Here is an 18,628-nt window from a genome sequence, read left to right on the forward strand (position 1 = left end):
TCATCTACTGCAACATTTCGTAAAATGTTGGCATTGCTTCAATGGTACCCTTGATGGAGATTATTCTATGATAAAGCAGAGAAATATGTAGTCTCAGGAGCCAAATGAACTGGGGCTTAAGTACCAGTCATATCATTTCCTGGCTAATATTTGACCTAGTTCAAGTTGATTAATTTCTATTAGCCTCAGTCTCCTCATCTACAAAATGGTATGTAAAACCTACCCTAGAGTTATTAGTAAGATTTAAATGAGATAATATATGTATAGAAAACACTCAGAACTATGCTTATGTGTGCCATGATGCCATATAAAGCCTTTTGTCATAAGTGTCCAGTGAAATTTCATAAAAGCAAAACCATTCAAAACTTATAGTTCTGTGAGCCTTTTTTCTTGTCTACCTTCTTTGAAGAGTTGTTATTAGGAATAGATTTATAATATTTAAAGCCCCTAGCACATAGTAGATGCTCCATAAATTACAGGGGTTATTAGTATTTCTTCCAGATGAATATTCTACATCTTTTATTTATTCATCAAATATTATTACTGTGTGCCAGTGGTTTAAGGAAACCCAATGAATAATACACTTGTGTTTCCTGTCCAAGTGTGTAGGCAATCGGTTTGAAGTGTTTTGAGTGTGACAGGCAGAGAGAGGCCAGGAATTTGGGGCTAAGTAACAGGTAGATGATGGTGCCATGGATTGAGCTAGGGCAGACAGAGGACAATAAGACTTTGGGATAAGGGGATGAGGAGGAGGAGCAAAGAATTCTACTTTTCACATATTAAGTTTGAGATGCGCATGAAACATTCAAGTGAAAGGTCATAGAGGTGGTTAAATATATGAGGCTAGAGATGATATTTGGCTGGAGAAAATCATGGGTTCATTATCACACATATATGGCATTCAATACAATGGAACTGGATGAGGTGCTTTAAAAAGTTGTGTAGAAGGAAAAGAGAGCCCCAAACTGAAATCTGAGGGGCTCAAACATTTAGAATTTGGTGGAGGACAAGGAGCTCAAGAATACCCCAGGAAGCTGATATCATTGATGGATGGCTTAAATGTGTAAGATGTTTCATTTTGAAACTGTCTCTTTGGAATTTCAAAATACTGGCCTTTTTAAAACAGCATAGAGCAAGTCTGTTCCTTCAGGTAGATGAGGAAGGCTCCCTGCATGTCTATTGGATTTTTTTCCTTTAGCCTAAAAATACCCACATGTCCCGGAACGTGACTCAGAAGCAGACATCACCCAAACTCTACCCTCCCAGCTTGACCAGCCAGCCACCTGCAGGACTTTTAAGCAAATACAGGGTGAGTAAAAGGAAACCAGAGGAATCACTTTCAAAATCCACTGCTGTGGTCTTAATGGATCGTGACAGTGGCTACCACTAACAGAGCAGTTGTATAAAGCATGGAAATAATCTTTTAGAAATAACCATAAGGCTAAGAGGGAAGATTCTAAAGTCAGTTGTGCTTCCAGCAGGTTTAAAAATATGGAGTAAGAAGGCATGTTCTGGTGATATAAAAAAACTACAAACCAGCTGGACTTCCGCTAGAATTAAGATGGACTGTTCACATTTCTTCCTTGAGTTCATGACACCGGCTAATACATATGTCTCTGCCTGGTCCTGGTTTTGATTTCCATTTCATAACTCTGATTTGGTGCATTTGTTGCTCAGCTGAGTGATCTTATATTTGGATATCCATTAACTGACTTAGACATCACCCCAAGCTCTGCCCTCCACTTTTCATTTTGGAAACAATATTTACCTACTACTTCTTTGATACTTACCTCAGGTTTTGGTCTTGCTGTATCCTGATATATCTAGAGAAAGCCATATGTAAAACCAGGCACTGTATGTTAAAACTCCAGCCATTAGGCAAAAGTCAGATTTTCTTCTTGTGCTCTGTGTAGAACTGGAGATTTATCTGCATTGGATTTTTCAGACACCTCTGCATATCTAGCACAGTGCTGTGCTACCTAGTAATTTCTTGACCAAGAAGCAGTGGCTAGCCAAGTCAGACCATTCCAGCCTGGTGGGTCTGTGAAGTGTGATCGCCATCTAGGTACTAAGTATCTGACCAGGTAGTTGGTTGAGGTGGTTCTACTCAAGGTACCATGACTCAGAGCTGAATTTACTTCCCTTTGTGATGCTAACCATCACCCAACAACAGGACCATAAACTGGGCTTCCTTCTGGCGTGGCTCTTGCCACTGCCTTTCTAAGGCTCACTCATTGGGAACTTCCTCCTAAGGACGTCTTCTACCTCCTTCTTTTCCAAGCAATGAGTTTTCAAAGCTTGGGCACATCAGAATAATCAGAAAGAGCTTTAAAAATATAATATATGTAAGATATTCTTTAGGAGATTCTCTTTCGGTAGACTCAGGTGGAGCCAGAATTCCACATTTTCTAAAGTCTCTTCTAAAGCTTTCTAAACCTGAGTGACCAGGTTTGGAAACCACACTTCCAAAGAATCCAAGTCAGAGGCAGTAAGGTCATGGCTTCGTGGGCCGTATCTTCTCTCTGGTCTCACTGTATCTGGTTACCAACATCCAGTAGCTGTGTGGGCCAGTTTGTTCCCACTCTGAACACTTCTTCATTCTCAGGTTCTGATTCTCAGGTCTTAATGGTCTTACTGGTTACTCCAGATTCTCTGATCCCAACAACCCTTTTGATTTCCTGTTCTCATCCACTGAGAAGATCTTAATTTAGTTTCTGTGGTTTGATACAAGATAAGGTGGCACAGACTACACTCATCAATATCCATGAACTCCAGATATTTCCCAGCTCCCCACTCCCTGCCCCCCATCATGTTACTAGTTCTATCCAAGGGATTGGGAGCAGTAGAGACACATATAATTTCTAGGATGAGGCCGTTAAAGGCTGGTGTGAGTTTATATCCTTCTCCTCCTCCATAGCAGCAACCTTGAAAGTCACATACTGAGATGGCATCCTCACAAGATGGAGGCCACCTGCATGGCTGAGTCGTGGATGAAGGGGATTCCCTGCCAGTCTCCATCAGTCTCTATGGGAGCAGTAAATAAACTTTTTTTTGCTGAGCCACAGAGATTTCAGGGTTAATTTGTTACCACAGCATAGTTGACCCTGTCCAGGACAAAACAGAAACAACGACTTCTGGGTAAGGTGCTCCCAAGAGAACTAAGCCCAAGCCATCAGAACCCATCTTTTTAATTTCTTGTCCTCTTTCCCTTCCTAATAGCACATTGGAAGCACCCACTGGAAACCACAGAGGACAAGTCATGCTAGTTCCATGGGATGAAACAGCTGTGCCTAACAGTGAAAAAAATGAATCACTATATTGTACACCTATAACTTATATAATATTATACATCAACTATACTTCAATAAAAAAATAAAACTACAACTTAAACTGGGATTGACATTTCAGAAAAGTCATTTTCAATCATTTTTAATTCCTTTAATGTTTCCCTTAACTCTTGTGCATTCTATATCAAAGGTGGCAAACTCAGGTGGGAAACTAAAATGCATGCAGTAGGCAGATATAAAATAATGAGCAATGGTAGGGCCTTGCACTTGGAACAGAACAAACAGAAGAAGGCTTGACCACCTCAAGGTATTCAAAGGTACTCTGTAATGGCCTATATGGGAAAAGAATCTAAAAAAGAGTGGATATATGTATTCGTATAACTTTTGCTGTACACCTGAAACTAACATAACATTGTAAATCAATTTTATTCCAATAAAAATGTTTTAAAAATAATTAAGATATTCAAAGGAAATCAAAGAAAATAATAGCTCCAACTTAAATAAGAGGCTGCAACCCAATCATCAACCTGCCATGGCAGCTATGGCCTGAAGCTCTAAATTCTCCCTTGTAACTCTTGTCAAGTCTGAGTCATTTTTGAAATTTTACTATACACATGAAAAAATACTATGCAGCTATTAAAAATGTGATGTGCAGGGGCTTCCCTGTTGGCGCAGTGGTTGAGAATCTGCCTGCCAATGCAGGGGACACGGGTTTGAGCCCTGGTCTGGGAAGATCCCACATGCCACGGAGCAGCTGGGCCCGTGAGCCACAACTACTGAGCCTGCACGTCTGGAGCCTGTGCTCCGCAACAAGAGAGGCCGCGATAGTGAGAGGCCCGTGCACCACGATGAAGAGTGGCCCCCGCTTGCCGCAACTAGAGAAAGCCCTCGCACAGAAACGAAGACCCAACGTAGCAATCAATCAATCATTAAATCTAAAAAAAAAAAAAAAAAAAATTGTGATGTGCAAAAATAAACTCAAAATGGATTAAAGACCTAAATGTAAGGCCAGACACTATCAAACTCTTAGAGGAAAACATAGGCAGAACACTCTATGACATAAATCACAGCAAGACCCTTTTTGATGCAGCTCCTAGAGAAATGGAAATAAAAACAAAAATAAACAAATGGGACCTAATGAAACTTAAAAGCTTTTGCACAGCAAAGGAAACCGTAAACAAGACCAAAAGACAGCCCTCAGAATGGGAGAAAATATTTGCAAATGAAGCAACTGACAAAGGATTAATCTCCAAGATTTACAAGCAGCTCATGCAGCTCAATAACAAAAAAACAAACAACCCAATCCCAAAATGGGCAGAAGACCTAAATAGACATTTCTCCAAAGAAGATATACAGATTGCCAACAAACACATGAAAGAATGCTCAACATCATTAATCATTAGAGAAATGCAAATCAAAACTACAATGAGATATCATCTCACACCGGTCAGAATGGCCATCATCAGAAAATCTGCAAACAATAAATGCTGGAGAGGGTGTGGAGAAAAGGGAACACTCTTGCACTGTTGGTGGGAATGTAAATTGATACAGCCACTATGGAGAACAGTATGGAGGTTCCTTAAAAAACTAAAAATAGAACTACCATACAACCCAGCAATCCCACTACTGGGCATATACCCTGAGAAAACCATAATTCAAAAAGAGTCATGTACCAAAATGTTCATTGCAGCTCTATTTACAATAGCCAGGACACGGAAGCAACCTAAGTGTCCATCATCGGATGAATGGATAAAGAAGATGTGGCACATATATACAATGGAATATTACTCAGCCATAAAAAGAAACGAAATTGACTTATTTGTAGTGAGGTGGATAGAGTTATTAGAGTCTGTCATACAGAGTAAAGTAAGTCAGAAAGAGAAAAACAAATACAGTATGCTAACACATATATATGGAATCTAAGGGAAAAAAAAAAACGGTCATGAAGAACCTAGTGGTAAGACGGGAATAAAGACGCAGACCTACTAGAGAATGGACTTGAGGATACAGGGAGGGGGAAGGGTAAGCTGTGACAAAATGAGAGAGTGGCATGGACATACATACACTACCAAACGTAAAACAGATAGCTAGTGGGAAGCAGTCGCATAGCACAGGGAGATCAGCTCGGTGCTTTGTGACCACCTAGAGGGGCGGGATAGGGAGGGTGGAAGGGAGGGAGATGCAAGAGGGAGGAGATATGGGAACATTTGTATATGTATAGCTGATTCACTTTGTTGTAAGGCAGAAACTAACACACCATTGTAGGGCAATTGTACTCCGATAAAGATGTTAAAAAAAAATAAAATAAAAATAAAAACGTGATGTGAAAGAACAGTAGCTGGCAGAAAAAATAATATATATATATATATATATATATATATATATATATATATATATATATTTAAAAGTTAAAAAGAATAAAATTTTGCCATTTGCAGCAACATGGATGGACCTGGAGGGCATTACGCTAAGTGAAATAAGTTAGACAGAGAAAGACAAATACTGTATGATATCACTTGTATGTGGAATCTTAAAAATATAACAAACTAATGAATTTAACAAAGAAGAAGCAGACTCACAGATGTAGAGAACAAACTAGTGGTTACCAGTGGGGAGAGGGAGGAGAAGAGGGGCAATATAGGGGTAGGGGATTAAGAGGTACAAAATCTAGGTAGAAAATAAGCTACAAGGATATATTGTACAACAAGGGGAATGTAGCCAATATTTTATAGTAACTATAAATGGAGCATAACATTTAAAAATTGTGAATCACTATATTGTACACCTATAACATATAATATTATACATCAACTATACTTCAATAAAAAAATAAAACTACAAAACAGTTATAGTATGATACCAATTTTGTGGAATAAAATCTGTAGAAAAAAAAGACTAAAGGGTACCTGTACCTAGTTAGCAGAGTTAATATTCACTCCAACCCAACAGAGTGGATATCTCTGGGTTGTAGGATTACGGGTAATTCTTACTGACTTCCTTTTATTTTTGTGTATTTTCCGTCTCTTCTAAAATAAACATTTTAATCATCAGGAAAAAAAATCTTATCTTAAAAATCCATATTTAGGAATAAAGGGTAAATATATAAGTATATTAGCTATGAGAATTTCTAGTATTTTAATTCTATGTACTTTATAATACAATATAGTGTGTGTGGTGTATTATAAGTCTAGCGATAGTTTACTAAGTTATATAAAAACTAACCTGGAACTGCCATTCATTTACAAATTCTAGTTAAGTTGAAACGTACATCTCTATTATCCTTTACATATTTCAGAAAGAAATTACGCCCATCTTAATGATTATCATAACTATCTTGCAACAACAACTTAAAAATATACCATCATGGGCACAAGTTGTAACAGGCAATGAAAAATTGCCTGTAATTATAATTACAGCTACCAAAAGAATGCAAATAATTAAGAAGAATTTTTGTTCTCCAAGTTTTGTTCCACTGTTTATTCATTGGAATGGCTTGGCAATCGTGAGTTCACAACCAGCCTGAGACTGGTTCATTAAACTCTAATCTGATTAGGGCTTTTTGTTTCTTTGCTCTCTGCGTCCTCAGGTGGCAATATTGGCTGAACATTGCAAATTTTTGCCCCATGTCAGGTACAGAAACATAACTTTGCCTGTGTATTACATAATAAGAACACAATTCTCAGGCCTCAATCCTAAAAACGCAACTCTAGTTAACAGAGTTCCACTTCTGTCCAAACAGTCTTCAACATGTGAATTTTGTTACATATGTAACAAAGCACTACACATGCATTTATGCAGGGATAGCCAAATGTGTGTAATTTCCCAGAGCCATTACCAGCTACATATAAGTTGCTTTTAAAAAATTATTTTAAAACATTCCTAAATGTTTTTTATTTCAAGAAATTAAACATTGATCTAATGTAATTTGGAGTCAGATAGCAAGATGGGTGGAAAACATGGTAAGGGAGGTCATTTGTCAGGAAAGGGGAGTGAAACCTAGGGTCGGTTAGAGAAGGAGAATCACAAAACCATCTGGAAAAGGCTTTACGTTAGATATGAAATATAATTAGGACCCAGCAAAATCTTCAATACCGAAAAGCAAATATGAGTCATTGTGCTATGCTGATGGGCAGAAAAGATTGTGGGGGACCATGGCCAACAAGTACATTCTATCCCAACAGTCACTGCTGGATGACCCTATAGTCATAAATAAACAAACATCAGAAATTTTCCACTTTAATGAATGCACTGAGAATTTTATAATCAAGAAATCACCTAGAAAAGACAAGTTGTTCTGCTAGACTTATACATTTTATGTTATTTCAAAAAATAAAATTGTATTTTTGTTTATGTGCTTAATAGCTTAGGAGGTCTAAAAGTCTTATTCTGGTTCTGGCAACAATTCAGGTGAATATGGAAAAAAAATGAAGACATATATCAGGGCAGGTCCCCAGACTTTAGTATATTCTGCATGAGACATGAGTCCTGACAGAGGAGGGTAGGCGTAAGCCTCTAGAAAGTTCTAGAATGGTGGCTTCTGAGGGTGTGTGCACTCTCAGGTTTAGTCTTCAGGCACCTTTCTCGACAGCATGCCACCATCTGGACATGCGGCCTATGGCTCCTGGACCAGCAGCTGGTTTAATGGAGACGTACGCTACATTAGGAGGGATTCTAATTGTAATTGGTGTTGTAATATTTACACTGTTGAAGGTGTTGGGTTCCTTTCTTAGAAGCTGAATATGAAAACTGTCTGCCAACTGGCTGTCAACCTGTGAAGGATGGACAGCATCATATGATCAAAATAGGCATGATGACGAATTTGATCTATGGAAGATCTTCTCAAGTCTGTAATGACACCAAAATGAATTGTCCTCAGTTGAAAGGAACCAATAAATTTTACTTTAAAATCTATAGAAACACACCTGTGTTCCCCATCACTGTAACATGACTCTGGCTTCTAAGTTCGCAATTCTATGAAAGAAACAGAAAATCCATCTCTCGCTTAAGCTTCAGACCACTGGGGACTTGAAGAGGGACCAAAGAAACCCTTCCAGGCTCTCTATTTTTTAGTTTTTGGTGCTTAATATGCGCTCCTAACATTAACGAGCTTAGTTCCACGAAGCACCTTCTGGGCCAAAAGATAAGACTTTCTCTCCCCCAAATCACATTTTCTCAAATATTTTCAAAGCTGAGATATAAGCCTTTTAATAGAATTATGCAAATGTTGCCCTAACTCCAAATGTTTTCGGAACTAAATACCTCTTTGAAGAGTCACTGTTTTGCCATGTCCACATGAGGAAACAAAAGCTAGGAACAGCAGGCAAGGAGGGGGTTCCATGAGGATACCCCAAACTCGGCTTTCATTTGTCCCCAAAGTTATTTTGTGCAAATTCAGAGCAACCTCTGCTTCTAAAAGGCCACACTCGCTGGGATGAGAATGCTGACCAGTCATTAAGGGATTATCTTCTTTTCAGAGTAGAAGCCCAGCTCGAATGCACCTCACTCCTGATTTGAACTATCTGGATGATGGGATAAAAACATCCAAGGCACGAGCCCAGGGCGATGAGCAGTGAAGCAAAGACACTTGCATCCCTCCCCAAGCCGAGATGCAAAGGTACATTTGAAAAAGAAAAGCCATGGCTTGGTGAGAAATAATTTTCTACTTCCTAGTTTCTCTCTTAAAACAATGGAAGACATTTTCTCGGAAATCAGACTCAGGAAAATATGACTGTAAATGTTTTCTTTCAGGGTGACACATGCTTAGCATTTCAGACGGGGTAAGACTCCTTGTTTAACAGAAGACTAGTATACTCACGTCCGGAAGATATATTGTGGAGAAGCTAGGCCAACTGTTCTGATTCCGCAATTCTTGGGCCTTCTGCGTGTGAGTTAAACCAAATCACGTACTTGAAATTGCCACAGGGGCACTGTCTTATCACTCAAGTGACTCCTTGGAACTCAGTGCTGATGAAAACGGTGATTTTTTTTGGGACTCAGGTAATGTTGCAACAAGAAAACAGTGTTTATGTTTAAAGCTGTCTCCTCTGCCCTACACCTAAATGATGCAGGGGGGCACATTTAGGCCCTGGGCACAGCTCCAAAGCAGCTTGAAGGACCCCAGCTGCCTTCTGAGCTGGCCCTTTCCATCAGCTAGCTATTCCCTCTTCAAGGTGAATATGTTCAGTGCTGGAAGGTGAAATCTTTGGCAAAACAGCCTCAGACAAAGGATGGGCACAAGAGAAGAGCAGCACACGTGACCTTTGCCAAATTATGATTTTGACCCCAGTTCAGCATTTTGAGGGTCACTAGCTCAGGAGGACATTTATTGCCAGCGCGGCATTTCCTCATAATGAGGTCTCAGCTGAAAATCCAACTCCCATCAGCTTTCCAAAATTCACTTTTATATTTAAAAACACACGCGAGATGACAAACCCCCAAAACTCCAGCCCTTTCTCTCTCCCAGAGTCATGCCTGCCTGCCCTGGCTCTGTCCCTGTGATATGCCCTCAGCACAGCTCTGTGCCTGCAGCTGGGAGGTGAGTTGCTTGCACAGAGGCTGTTTGCCACCATCAGTCTAGGCGATGTGCACACTAAGCTAGCATCTCCACCAAGGAGTTTAAGTCGGGAACGCCAGCAGTTTCAAATATGGAATCTGATTTCAAAATCAAGCTCCTGTGCTTCTGCTACATCCGAGTGTTCCCAGCCACGATGGGCTTGACTGTCACTCTCTTGGCTGCTGTGTAACTTCTCTTGCAGGTTGCTTGATATTTATCTGGCTTTAAAATTGACATCTCTAGGTCAGCAGAAGTGAAGGAGTTTCTTCCTTGATTTATTTGTTCTTGTTTATGTTCAATTATGATTAGAAGCCACCTCTACATAGCTGCTCTGTGGTTTGTACTGTGTTTGCTTCTGGGATTTCTTCTAACAGCACTGTTCCGTAGAATAACAGTAATATTATGAAAATGGAATCCGTTTTTACAGTTTAGCGTGAGGCGGATGGTGCTCTTTTATTAAAAATTGGTGAAGGCTGCAATTTGTAGGTAGTTCATTAATCCATGTGAGATTTAACCTTAATATGTATTTTCCCCAGAGAACATTTTTCTATAAGCAGAAAGACAAAAATGAAAAATTAAATCAAACCAAAACACACCTATCAAACTCTTCTGATCAGAATAGCAACGTCCTCTCTGTGCTCATGTATCTCTGAAAAACATGGCTCCCCACTTTGGTCTGAAATGTCAGGTTGTACAAAAAAAAAAGAAAAGGAGCCGTTGGTGGGTTTTTTGGTTTGGTGGGGTTTTCTCCCCTAAAATAACAGAGACTTCATAGGCACAGATCAACTGCATGTTCTTTTCCAAGAAATTTCTGCAAGAAGGTTTTGAAATGTGGTCATATTACTACTTTAAGTATGGATAACGCAGCAAAGAGGAAAAAAAAGGATGTTTTGGCTGGTACACGTGGGTATTAGTTTGCAGTCCTGAAGCTAACTGAATCTCCATAGACTCTGGGTTGAGTCCAGGGAATGGCTCTGATGCTCTAACTGGTTCAAACTGTTTTGGTTGCCTGAGTTAGAAGTCCTAAAAGGGAACAGAAAACAAATCTCCTGACGGGCTGCTTTTCTGAGCATCCTTACACAGGGCACAGTTGTGAAAGAAGGTCAGGAATGACAAGCAGACAGGTTATGCCTCAGGGATAAAAGAGATCAATCAGAACTATAGGTATCGACTGTACTGTAAAGGGACCATCAGTGTGTGTGATGAAGTGGATCATTTTCTAGTTTTCTAGTTTTCAGAATTTTAAAATTCAGCATAGTAGACTCAGAATAAACCATTTTCCACTGCTCTTATCATCTTCGAATGTGCCCTGCGATGTTAGAACTGTTAAATATTAGCTTTTTCTTTATTTTTCTGCCTCCCCTGCTAGAAGATAAGTGCTAAGGAACCTGTTTGCTTTATTTATTCCTCTAGCCTTAGATCTGCACTAGTGCCAGGCACATAGTTTTTGCTCAATAAATGTATGTGGACCAAATACTGATTAATCTCTATCAACTTTATGTTCCATGAAGCTGACTGATGATATGCCTATAGCTTCTGAAATAACATTACATTATTTCATACTCACTGAACACCAAAGGCAAAGCCCCACTTTTTTATGTCAACATACAGTACAAACTGCTAACATCTTGAGACTTTTAATATTCTTGCTTCAAATGAGTTGAGGCCTCCTCCTCACGTGGAGAGTTACTTATTGGTTATCAATTTAATTGCTTATGAGATTGTTTATTTCTTGAGCGGAGGCCAGAAATAACACTGGAAGAGAAAACTCTTTCCAAAGTTCTCTTATGAATGTACCACCCAACTAAAGAAAGCTGAGAAAACATTACTTCAAAGTGCTTTCAAGAAAGTGACGTCAAATTTTGCACACCGATGCAGTTCTGCTTTTATTTCACATAAGCACACGTATCTGTTTTTAATAAAATGTTGTTAGAGAAATCTTGTTACTTCTGGAAAGAAATGAGGAACAAATGTCCTCTTACAACTTGCAAACTTTAGCCAATATGTTCTTGGACTAATGGGCCTGTCTCAACTGGTGTGCTTTCTAAAAACGGCAGATTTCTAGGCCCCATCGTGAAACTTCTGATTCAGTAGGTAAAAGAAGGGTGCAGAAATCAGAAATGTTTATAATCACACCAGGTGATTTATATGAAAGTTGTCTGCAGACATTACTTTGAGAAAAATAAAAAATAAAAAACGCCCTGATTGGTAGAAGATCCTATAAAATCTTGGTTCCCTTTGAGCTCAACTCTCATTAGATTGTAATTTAGGCATTTGGCTGCCAGACAAATTCCTATAAATTTTGATTATAAGAAAAGTAAAATGGCTGAGAGCCTATTAGAACATCTTATCCCGTTCAAAAATGTTTATCGTTTCTATTCTTCAATAGACTGAGGCTTTTGTTTAGGTTGATGCTACCAATGTGGGCAGAAGTCAAGTGCAGGAAAAATAAATCAATAGAAATATTCCATCTTCATTTGGCAAACCACAAAATATTTTCTCCCATATTACCTAATTTGATTCTCAGAGTAACTCTGTGAGGGAGTCAGGGCACGTATGTGTTAATCTAATTTTGCATATGAGCAAACCCAGGACCAAAGAGGTTCTCACTTGCCCAATGCTAAGTAGAATTAACAACAGAGAAGCCATCCCTCTTGGGACTGCTCGTGCCTGGTTTAGTGTTTAATTACTCTTCATGGTCCCTTACATATATCAAAATATATCTTCTCATTGCTTTTCTTCCCTGACTCTTCTTTCTCTAGAGATGTTGCATGGAGAGTTCTTAGCACATTGCCCAGCTCACGGTAACCAGGAGGAAGAGGAGGGTTGGATGTTATTGTTGTACTTAAGATTAAATGAGATAGGGCTTCCCTGGTGGTGCAGTGGTTAAAAATCCGCCTGCCAATGCAGGGGACGCAGGTTCGAGCCCTGGTCTGGGAAGATCCCACATGCCGCGGAGCAACTAGGCCCGTGAGCCACAACTACTGAGCCTGCGCATCTGGAGCCTGTGCTCCGCAACAAGAGAGGCCGCAATAGTAAGAGGCCCGCGCACCGCGATGAAGAGTGGCTCCCGCTTGCCGCAACTGGAGAAAGCCCTCGCACAGAAACGAAGACCCAACACAGCCAAAAATAAATAAATAAAATAAAGAATTATAAAAAAAAAAAAAAGTATATCTAAGTATTAAAAAAAAAGATTAAATGAGATAATGTGTGTAAAAAGTGCTTTTTGTAAGTTATGCAATAGTATACATATCCATGCATATATGCATGTATTATTATTACTAGTATTATTATTAACACTACTACTATTGCTTGTCTTTTCCTAGGCTTTAAGCCTTCAAAAGGGAAACTCTTGAAGCTTACTCAGTGTATCTAAGGAAAAAAGAGCCACCAACAGCAAATTTGGTGATAAATCATAAAAGGAAAAAAATGGAGGAAGGAATACATGCAAAAAGAAATAATACTTTTTTAGAGTAAGAAACAAATTAGAGTATGCTGAACTTTGAGCAAGTGCTCAAATGTAACTGAAATTGAATTGTGGCAGGAGATATATGACTTCTCTCCAAAATGTCCCCAAATGGTACATAAATAAATAAGTATACATAAGCTTAGAATTTCTCCTTTATTTTCTCAGAAAAGTTCTTGTAGTGGAATTTGAATCTGCCCGAGATGTTGGCCGCTTCAGAGGAATCACACAGGTTGGCACCTGTGTTGTGAGGTATCCTGACTGGACCGGGTCTGAGAGAGTCTTTTCTATCCTGGAAGCAAGGAGGCATTTCTCAGCAGGATGCTTTGCCTGCTTCTTACAGCCCGATAAGGGAATGTAACACAGACTGCCTCACTGCCTTGTTATTTTCACTCTTAATATTTTCTGGTCTCTGCACCTCATTTCTTTGCCCATAATTCTGTATTGCCAGTTGTAATCAAATCCTACCTTGGAAATGTCAGACTTGGGAGGAAAAGAGAGCAGTTGTTCCAACAGCTGCTGCTGTGGGCTCTTTTGCTGTGTCATAGTGTGAGGAGTGCTTAGATGTGAAGTTGAATTACCAGTCTTTTCCATCAGACAAACACTGCCTAAGTCTGGCGTACATAACCGGCGTGATGACTCGAGCCAACTGTTCAGAATAGGAATGGAGTAAACATCAACATCAACGTACCACAAGTACCTGTCTCTGTGTACATCAGAACAACTTTGCATAAAGGTCTGAGGGGCTTGAAAGATATTTCTCAGCTAGTTGAGTCTGAAAACGAGAAAACAAAAGAAAGCTTGTCGTAGCTGACAGATTCACAAATGTCATGCATCTCACAACAAATTCCGATTCACATTATTTTACTGACGTACCACTGATTGTAGTCTGGATTGGACCTAACTTAAACCAGAATCTGGATCAGATAATACCTGGCATGCTCACTTAACTTACTGGGGCATCAGCTGCCAATGCTTCATCTATCCAGCCTAAAATGTTCACTTAAGAAATCACAAGTCTTAGCCCCCTCTAGAAGCTCATAAATCTCCTTCGAATCCCATTACACAACACAACACCCACCCAACAGCAAATACTTAAAGGGTGCATTCAAATAGTGTTTGAGAAACAAAATTCAACATGCTACTCTAGGAATTCCCACTCCTACTTCTTTAAGGGAAATGTTTTAATTGCTCAGAATGGGTATTTTTCCTCTTCTTGAGCCTTGTAAGGAGCTTGAAAGCAAAAGACACTTTTCCTGTGGCATTTCCCTTCAAATAGAGAGATGGGAAAACACCTTTAAGATATTCAGAGGACACAAGAAGGTGGTCATCCCCAGCCCCACTAACTAATCTGGTCTTTTGAACCAGAAAGAAATCAAAATATTTCAAATTCTTCACAGAATCCTGGGATTTCAAGATGAAGCAGACTCTCTGGCCTCTCCACTCCATTCCTTTGTTCCCATATCTGAGTATCTTCAGGCTGATAAGCATCTGCCTATAATAAGAGCTCTATTTGCTAAGCATCTACTGTATATCACACCCTGGACCAGGAGCTTCACAAACCTCATCGCATTTGGAATTTTCAGTCCCTGGAGGTATTGTTTGCACACCTTGCAGGTAATGAAAAGCGGGTCAGAAAAAGGTAGATACTTTGCCTAAGGCGATAAGAGATAGACAGAAAATCTGAAGCCAGGTCTGTCTTCACTTCAAGACTGTCTTTATAGTCTGTCCCCAAATAAACTGTGAACTCCACAAGTGTGGGACTTTGACTTGTGGACTGCTGTATCCTAACTTCTGGCATATTTACAGAATAAATAAAATAATGAAATATTGAGAATTTTAGGCACTCTGATAGACAAGAGAAAATAATTGATTTGGGCAGGTGATGCCATGATATGCCCCTTAAATCATACCATCGGTGTCTCTGACTAAGCTTAGAAAAGCCTTCAGAGAGACCTCAGTGCATCTTATAGGACACTTTTCACTCTCATTAAAATGAAAAATGTAGATAAAATCAGTCATTTCTTTCAAGGCTTCTGACTGATTTCCATTAAGGTTGCTGCCCTTACAATAGTTCCTTAAGTGACTGGTAATAACCTTCTTATAAACTCTCAGAGTAGAGAATGCCAAACACATCCACATTCATTGATTCATTCATTCATTCAATTATGCAACAAATATTTTTGGAGTACTTACTATGAGAGAAGCAATATTCTCTGAGGATATGGCAGGAGCCAAAGTTCCTGCCTTCATGGAGTTTATTTTCTAATGGGAAGAGAGATGGGTGATAGACAAATCAGCAAGTATATTTTGGAGGGTAAGAAATGCTGTAGAAAAAAATAGAGGGTAAAAGAGATCAGGAGCTGAGTAAAAAGGGATGGAGGGGACAGTTACACCAAGGGAGATTAGGGAAGAAGAGAAGAGAATCTGAAGAAATAAGAGGTTATGCAATGTGGAAATGCGGGGGAGGGTAGTTTCAGGGTTGTATCTTGGCAGGAGGAGAGGCTCCAGGCTGAAGAAGAACCAATGAGAAAGCCCTGAGTTAGACCTGTGCAGATGTGTTCTGAGACCAGCAAGGGGGCAGTGTGGTGGGATCCGCTTAGCAGGTGGTGGGTCATTGGGGACAGTGTAGTCCTGGGGTCAGTGTGTGCGGAGAATAGTGAGTGAAGAATGGAAGGTCTACTTGATAAGGTCGGAAGGATACCAAGCGAGCGGGCCATCCCTCATAGGCCACCACAGAATTGACTTTACTCAGTGAGTTGAGGACCGTGAGAAGATTCTAAGGAGAGTGGCATCATTTGACTTACTTTTTGAAAGATCTTTCTAGTAGCTGTGTTACCAGTAAGCCACGGGGGCACAGAGCCTATGTAGAAAGACCAATTATATGGCTGCTGAAACGAAGAGAAAGAGCGAAGTCGAGGTGGATGCCAAGATTTGGGGCCTGAGCGACTGGCAAGACCGAGTTGCCACACGGTGAGGTGAGGAGATGGGAGGGATTTGGGGCTTGGGGACAGGGGGATTTTAGGCACCCAGTTATAAATAACAAAACTCATGCGGCCTGTTTCAGCAGCAAAGGAATTGAGCAGCATTCAGAGCGGCTGCAGGAGAGCCCGAGTGCCAGGCCTGGCGGTCCCGCACGCTGCTCCAGACAAGTTCCAGGGCCCAGAAGACCCAAGTCCACGTTGACACCGGGTACCGGAAGCTCCGCTTGTACTGCCAGAAGCCCCAGCTGTCACTCACCAGAAAAAAATACAAATAAGTACACTATTCCATACCTTCCTGCTTCTCACGTCCCTCTTCAGATAAGGACCACCTGATGGGCAGAGCCAGGTCCCAGACCGCAGAGGAGCCCGGCTGCAGGCGCTGGTTTCTAGCTGGAGGATTGGAAGGCACGAGCTCTACCCCCGCCCCTGAAAAGCGAGTCACCAGGGCTTGACCACCAGCAAACCCCAAGATATTCTTGCAATCATTTCTGTGCTCATTACTAAATGCTCCGTGAACATATTCTTAAAAGGGACATGATGTTTTTCTTCTCGACTTCCAGTTCCAGACCAGGTTTCTTGTGGAATGTGCCGCCAGCCTTGTCCCAGACCGGATAAAAGGCCTGAAGCAGGGTGGTGAAAACTACATCACTGTTTGAGAAATAGTTCCGTGAGAAAAAAACCCCCAAAAAACAAGATGCTTGAAACTTGGGAATAAAACATTTCCAGAGAAGAATTAATAATAGTCTTCAGGCATAAGAGGGAATATACACCATGTAAATGATGAATGGATAATTAAAATTCCTTACATCGATGTTTAAAAATTGGAAATTTGGGAAACCCTGGTCTGGCATTCCTTAAGAGTAGTCATTATCACCAGATAATTATTAACTATTCATTTTATTTATTGAGAGGTTACTAATGCTAAATACTACTGTGCAAAATGCTTGCTTTCAGCATCTCATTTGACTTTCATAATGGCCCCATTTAGGCAACACTAGGCGCAGAGAACTTAAGTACCTTGTCTAACTGGTAAGTGATGGAATTCCAATGCCTTAAACTCATTGCTATGAAACTGTATGCTGCAATTTAATCTCTAAGAAGACAAGATGTCAAGTAAGGGCCCTGGAGATCCACAGTATAACAATCTGCCCCAAATAATCTCATTAAATGTTTATCTTAACTTTGTTTTTCAAGTATCTTTAAAATGATATGCTAGTTCTTCATTGCTAGGAATTTAGCCTTCTTTGTTTACAAAAATAGGTATCTATGTGCAAAGGCACTTATTCCAGTTTTTTTTTTTTTCCATAAGAGGGAAAAACACTAGAAATCTAATGTTGTCAGAAACCCTATCAATAAGTTTTGTCATATCTACATAATAGAATTCGCAAGTGAATTATTTAAAAGATCTTTAAGATACACTTTAAAGTTTAAAATATCTAGATGGAAAATAGTGGCTATAGTATGATTCGATTTGAAAAAATATATACACAGATTTATATGCTTGTAGATACATAAAACACTTCTAGGAGGCTGTCCAAACCTGGGAGGAGGGGAAAGGAATCTGTAAAGGGCGAGGGAGACTTTTACCATTCATTTTATATGTTTATCGTTTCAATTTTCTACTTCTACAGTTACTGAAAGTGAGCGTCTTCAATAAATTCTGTTTGAAATATTGTTGAGCCTTTTGAAGAAGCTATTTTATGTCTTCCTACACTTCATTTTAAAATTATAAAGCTGTAGAGAACTTTGTATTGTTTTGCTCTTCATACCAAATGCTTTATTTGTCTTGACTCTTTTTTCAATATTTATGGCTAAAGCAAATTGCACAGTGTTAATATGCAGACATTTGCTATAAACGATCATAGTTTCCCTCTAAATAAAAAGAACGCAGAACTGAACACCTAGAGATGGTTAAAATGGTAAATTTTATGTTACATACATTTCACCACAATTTTAAAAAACCCAGAACTTCATAATATCAAGTATTGAATGGAAATGTAATCATCTTAGCTAACATTTCTTTGGTGCCTGCCCGGTGCCAGGCTCTGTGAAAAGCGCGCTGCACATTTATCTCCCTGCATCTTCAGACTTCTACAACCTTGCTGCTTTTCCTGCCCATTTTACAGAGAACACTGAATGAAATGATTTGCCCCAGGGCCTGCAGCTGGCAAGCGGTGAATGTAGAGGGAACCCAGAAATTCTAATTCCAGACACAGGAAGCCCTGTGTTGATACATTACTCTTCACAGCCTCCCTAATTCAAATGAGTTTGACTCGGAAATATAACTGTGACATTCCCAAAGAAATGTGACTCACTTCTTGTACATATATAGTGCAAT

At 39.7% G+C, this 18,628-nt stretch overlaps 1 protein-coding gene across 1 annotated transcript in view; it reads left to right on the top strand.

Annotated features, from left to right (window-relative positions):
• Nucleotides 1-16,370, top strand: part of LOC309666897 (uncharacterized protein) — a 232,643-nt gene extending 216,273 nt beyond the window's left edge. Inside the window, exons 9-11 of the mRNA XM_082475034.1 lie at nucleotides 8,762-9,171; nucleotides 14,707-14,923; nucleotides 16,124-16,370. The gene's annotated coding sequence lies outside the window, so the exon portion shown is untranslated. The remainder of the gene's footprint in view (nucleotides 1-8,761; nucleotides 9,172-14,706; nucleotides 14,924-16,123) is intronic.
• Nucleotides 16,371-18,628: the final 2,258 nt, after the last annotated feature.

This window comes from Balaenoptera physalus, assembly GCF_965194825.1.
Source record: "Balaenoptera physalus genome assembly, chromosome: 9".
In the NCBI taxonomy this organism is placed as follows: domain Eukaryota; kingdom Metazoa; phylum Chordata; class Mammalia; order Artiodactyla; family Balaenopteridae; genus Balaenoptera; species Balaenoptera physalus.